The sequence below is a fragment of the Maniola hyperantus genome, chromosome 6 (assembly GCF_902806685.2).
Source record: "Maniola hyperantus chromosome 6, iAphHyp1.2, whole genome shotgun sequence".
Classification (NCBI taxonomy): Eukaryota; Metazoa; Arthropoda; class Insecta; order Lepidoptera; family Nymphalidae; genus Maniola; species Maniola hyperantus.
Window position 1 is genome coordinate 6462380 of NC_048541.1, and position 6023 is coordinate 6468402.

Genomic DNA, 6023 nt, shown 5'->3' on the forward strand with positions numbered 1-6023 from the left:
CAGGGAGTTCGTAATCGTATGCAATCGCCCCACGAAAGCTACGTTTGGAAAGTGGTCACGTAAAATTTTACGCTTGACTTCGGCTTTAGCTTAGCAGACAACTCTTCAAACCTAATCCAATCTAAAGCTATGGTACTGGACAAGAATGTCAATTTGATACGTATCTACTAAATGTACACAATATTTAATTGCTACACTTGGTTGCTGTAAAAAGATACTCAGCGAGTTAAAAAGGGAGCTACAGTCAGAGATCGCGTGATCAAAAAGAAAGATATCTTATCTCTAGAGATATCTATCGTGGTTAAAGAGATACATAGATTTAGAAAAATCAGAGTAACCGAATGAGCGAGTCGGTGACCACATAGCTCGAAAAACCAAGAAGAAATCCAAAGGAGCTGGAATGGTCATCAACTGATCAGACACCGGAACAAAGGTAGATATATTTCAGATAGATTTCAAGCGTGTCGCTAGTGTCGTTAGTGGCTAGTACAAAACTACTAGTGTTTTGTCGAAAAGTGGCCTGAAACCTATGTTCATTAGTGGACATACAGTGGTATTCTATCTTCATTTCAAATTCTTCAAATTCTGAATAGTGAGTTTGATATGCAGGCGTAAAAACAATAATTTATACTCGAACTTAGCGCAGGTACTCCATTGCAAAGTCAAACACGTCGTATTTTTAAATATAACAAAACAAAACCAGCTTATTATTTACGGTCCTTAATTACTGTACGATACGAAGGCAACCTGAGGAAGCGCTGCTATCGCCTGCTATAGACTCGTCCTGAATATTTAGCACTTGTTGGCCAATAACTTAGCATAAGTCGCTGCACTTGCGCTTAGTACTCATAAAAATATTTTATCACACTTTAAATATGAACAAGTGGTACCTATAGCTACCGTTACTGTTTATTTCATTGTTCAATTAATGCAGCTGGAGCTATCAAGGTCAAGATTTTCAGAAAACCTAAATCCAATCGATGAAATCGTGGGTATTAATCTATTTGATTCAGAGACAGCTTGCATCCTGAAGACAAATATAGGCTATTTTTATCTCGGAATTTCAATGAGCTCCCCGGATTTTAAAAATCCGAAACTTACGCAGACGACTTCGCAGGCATCATCTACCATGAGCTGTAGTGTGACCCCGATCGAACCAAAAAATCTTGAATCTGTAGCATCGTGTAGATACTGTAGCATCGTGTAGGCAACAATGGTCACTGCCCAGCCTGTCTCTATACTCATTCGTTCGTTTCACTTGTGCTCAACCCAAACGCTCGGAAAAGTTTCAAGTTAGCAAAATGAATGATCACGCTAGAGTTGAAGCAGTTAAGCGATCTCCGGCGTATTAATAAAACGATTAAACGAAGTTCCTGTAATCTGATTGCGACGGCGGCAGATGGCCACAATTCCCGAACTTTGATGACGGACGGCTGCATCTCTGCAGCTTGTATCAACCGTCCCGGCGATTAGTGCTTTCCAGTATTTTCAGGGTTCCGTATCCGAAGAGTGTCATAGACGTGCCTTTCGAGCTACGAAGGGAAGGAGACCAAAAACAGATACAAAGTCAACGCAATCGACTGCACAGATCGAGCAGTTTCGAAAAACTTCGAAAGTTCGATTCTTGGATCTGAATATCTATAGATGTTCAATGTAATATCGACAATTTAAATGATTTTTTGATACCTAGGACCGTTAACAAAATACATAACAGGTGGTCAGAACTAATATGCCCCGAGCTGTTATTTCAGGGCGAACTACTAGATGTTGTCTATGTAACTATGTAAATAAATATCTAAAAGGAAAAGGTGACTGACTGACTGACTTATGTATCAACGCACAACTCAAACTACTGGACGGATCGGGGTGAAATAGGGGTTTGAAATATGTGAAAGTCGCGAGAATAAGCTAGTCAAACAATAATTTGCAAGCATATAAGTAAGTCACTGTACATAGGCACAGAACTAACGAACGATGTCAATCGACGCCTGTCGTTTGATGACTCGTCAAAATTACTTCCTATGTTGTTAAGTGCAGGAAATTGTGACTCCTCCATCGACACACCTATTAAATGGGAACTTTCCCACTTTGTATACGTGCGTTGTACCTATTTCGATTTATAAAAATTGCCATTAACTAAACATGTTTTTGTAAAACTGAGCGTTTTGGAGCTACAATGTAAAAACTCATTGTTATTCTTCCGCATAAAATTCGATTATACCTACTATTATTATTGACAAACATATCATCATAATCATCTCATTTTTAGGGTTCCGTACCTCAAAAGAAAAACGGAACCCTTATAGGATCACTTTGTTGTCTGTCTGTCTATCTGTCTGTCTGTCCGTCTGTCTGTCAAGAAACCTACAGGGTACTTCCCGTTGACCTAGAATCATGAAAATTGGCAGGTAGGTAGATCTTATAGCTGACATTTGGGAAAAAATCTGAAAACCGTGAATTTAGGGTTAGATCACACAAAAAAAATTAAATTGTGGTCATGAACAGATAATTAGTATTTTCAACTTTCGAAGTGAGTGACTATATCAAGTGGGGTATCATATGAAAGGTCTTTACCTATACATTCTAAAACAAATTTTGATTTATTTTTATGCATCATAGTTTTTGAATTATTGTGCAAAATGACGAAAAAATACGACTGTACTACGGAACCCCCATTGCGCGAGCCTGACTCGCACTTGGCCGGTTTTTGTTATTTGTTTGAACTGTTGCTAACAATTGTTATTTTATGAGAACCCCTAAAAAAGTTCCACAAAATATTTAGATAACGTCATTAAGAGTTTATTCGTAAATCGTAGCGCGCTCCATACAAATGTAGTTTGGCTTTCATATTAATCAATCAAACTCAATGACATTTTGTAGACACATAACACTTTCTAAGAACTGTAAATATTAGATTTAAAGTTACACCGGGCTCAAGGATTTACAGACAAATCTTGGAACTCGTGTAGCTTTAAAACTACATAGTTATTTTTATGTAAGTAAATCTAAAATAACATGCGTCTTAAATGACACCAACAAATAAAATGTCTGTCCAACGCGGCGCCAGCAATATCGCAACAGCTGTGAGGTAATGGCGCCGACACTTTACGCGATGCGATTACGACCACCTAAACATTCATTACAAGTAATGTCCGTCATTTATCTGCCCTAATCACTGTGTATCGCCCTTCTACGACCATTTAAAGAATATTCTACCAAAACTAACTTTGATTGTACGATTGGCGAAATAGGTATAATTAAAGAGTTCAAACCCCTGAGTAAAACCAAAAAAGAAAAGCACCTCAAAAATCAAAAATAGTCATTTGTAAATAAAATAAAAATTGTAAAAATATTGTCGTTAATAAATCTATTACCAAATTGTACCTACTTTTGCTAGTAATCTTTTTATTCCTTACAAACTAAAACATTTAGCCCTACTTATTACCTATATATTATAGTATGCAAATAGATGTAGATTTTAACGGTAAGTAGGTCGATTTGTAAGGAATTCGAAGTTATAACCTACCTACTCGTAAATCGCGTAATGTTTTACACTTTAATCAACCCCGAGCAATTAGGCAAGACAAATAGTTAGCTCATCTGCATCTATACGAGTTGGAGCCACCGCTAACAACGCATCGATATTTCACCTTTACGTCTCTGTGAGGTGTACGGCGCAATAAAGCTTTCGAGTACTTCGAATACTTTGACTAAAATACGACTCACTTATTGTTCAAAATTAAGGTAAGTAGGTACCTATACTATCACCCACTGTAGCAGTTGGTGAAAATTGTCCCCTTATTGTTTGTAAATTATATCTACATTGTACTTAAGTGAAAGAGTTGAAATTATTTTTGTCGAATACAACTTAAGTACCTACCTCCTTCAAAACTAATTGCATGTGTTAAATAAATTAGAGCCAATATGAGAATTAGCATGAAATTCGCATTGCACAAAAGAGGAATCCTAAAAGCACAACGTGTGCTGGTGTTCCGAGTATGCTTTGCTTATAAAACTATCTACGGACGTAGCGCTGGTACTGGCTAACCTAACACCTATCTACTTACTAGCTCTTGAGAGAAAAGTAACACCAAAAACTCCGGACAAATAAGAACCGTGAAGAAGGAAACCCTCACAAGATGGCAAAAAGTGTAGGATAGCTCAACCAAAGGCAGATGGACATTGTGTCATACCGATTGACTGAATTTTTAACAGGTACGGGGTATTCATGGACTTCCTCGTACCTATGTATTGGAAAGAGACGAGGTGCTGAATGCATGTATTGATGCTACTATGTACAATGTACATTGCACTACATATTAGTATTTATAAATTGCGATAAGGAGAGAGAAGAAATTGTGAATAGAATAGAGAGCATGACAGTTGAAAACCTCGAAGGGAAAATACTAGAAAGTGAGGAAAACTGAGTGGTTTCATCAAAAACGCAGGAAAAATTATGAAGGAAAAGGAATATATTGTGAAAAGAAAAGAAAAGAAAGAGTGCTGTCATGTGTAGGGTGAAAGGCGGGTACACAGTCGCCAAAGACACAACAGGGGGTTTAGCCGGGAAAAGTCCGGCACTACCCAGTGGGTGTCCATGGATTCCCCCCACTGTATTAATACATAGAAAAGTGTTAAATTAAAGAAGAAACATCATTAAAGTCTTATCAAGTGGCTCTACATAAGTTTACCTACGTAGCACGTAGCTATAACATTATACAATAAGAGAGGCCGAATCAAAAGCAAGAAGTGACCTCTAGACCACAGTGGCAACAATTATTATTATCGGATACTCAACTGTAGTAGATGAGCGTAATAAATTATTGTCTCTTTAGTGATTTTATAGCCCGTCAAACTTAACTTGAGACATCGCTCGGGTGACGTACCTATATGCGCGCTGTTTTAAACGCTAATTAACTTTAGTATTTGTCAAATATTATCGAATATCGATTCATATATTGGGTGGTTGTATGTAAAATAAAGTAGTATTTATGGTTTTCTTTATTTTACACTTAAAAAGTAAGCGAATTAATTAGAGAAGAACCAATCCGCTCATGTCTCAAATTAACTTTGACGACATATACTTACAACTTATGGTTGGTATGGTATGGCTACTAGGTTATGATTCTTCGATTATTATTCATTTCTGCATGAGTAAATTATGACTTCATTTGTAATATTATAAAATGATATACTTATTTTTTATTATTTAAAGTAAAAAAATATATTTGGCATATTGTATTTGTAACACATAATAATGTTTAGAATATTTTTCTCTCTTGAGATTGTTATAGAGAGTACCTGAACCAATTTTTTACAAGAGGGTCTTGAAAGGTCATTGTTTTAAACATGCTTCAATTATTTTAATCTAATGTACCTACATAGTGCTTAAAACATAATCTACGGAAAACTTGTGAAAAGGTAATTGAATATTTTAATCAATGCTTTAAGTCTATTAATATTCGACGTAAAGGCAAAGCTTACCAACCCTCAATTTGAAAAGACTTTCCTGAAAGTGCGAGTGCAGTAAAACAACTTTTGAGCCTTATTTTCTCGTTCCGAAATTGCAGTGGTTTAAGCGAGATTTCATTTGTATGGAAGCCGGTATAATCTGGAATAATACCGCAGTAGCGGCGCAGGCCTTCAAAGACGCCACTCGTCCGCGCCGCAGTTCCCGCCTGTAATGAGTTTTTTTTAATGCGCAACACATTCACACACCATGTCGAGTTGTGCTGAATTTAACTTGCAATTCAAAGAGCAAGCTATACGACAAGAAATAATACAATGTATTTTATCGACATTAAATAATTATAAAAATAATAAGCGCTAAAGCGAAAAAAGTATTCTCCTTTTATCTTTGAGAAATTTACTGTAGCTAGAGACTTCCAAGCCAGTGTAGGGGATGAAATCCAGTTGAAGCCGTCTTGATTACAGCGACCCGTGCGCTACTCGACGGTTCAGAATTGGACGGATTATGAGGAATTTAAAGTGCGATGACGATTTGAATATGAACACCAGCAGCG

At 36.8% G+C, this 6023-nt stretch overlaps 1 protein-coding gene across 1 annotated transcript in view; it reads right to left on the reverse strand.

The window, feature by feature from the left end:
- Positions 1-6023, reverse strand: part of LOC117983190 (organic cation transporter protein-like) — a 156593-nt gene that overhangs the window by 127432 nt on the left and 23138 nt on the right. The gene's annotated exons all lie outside the window — the stretch shown is intronic.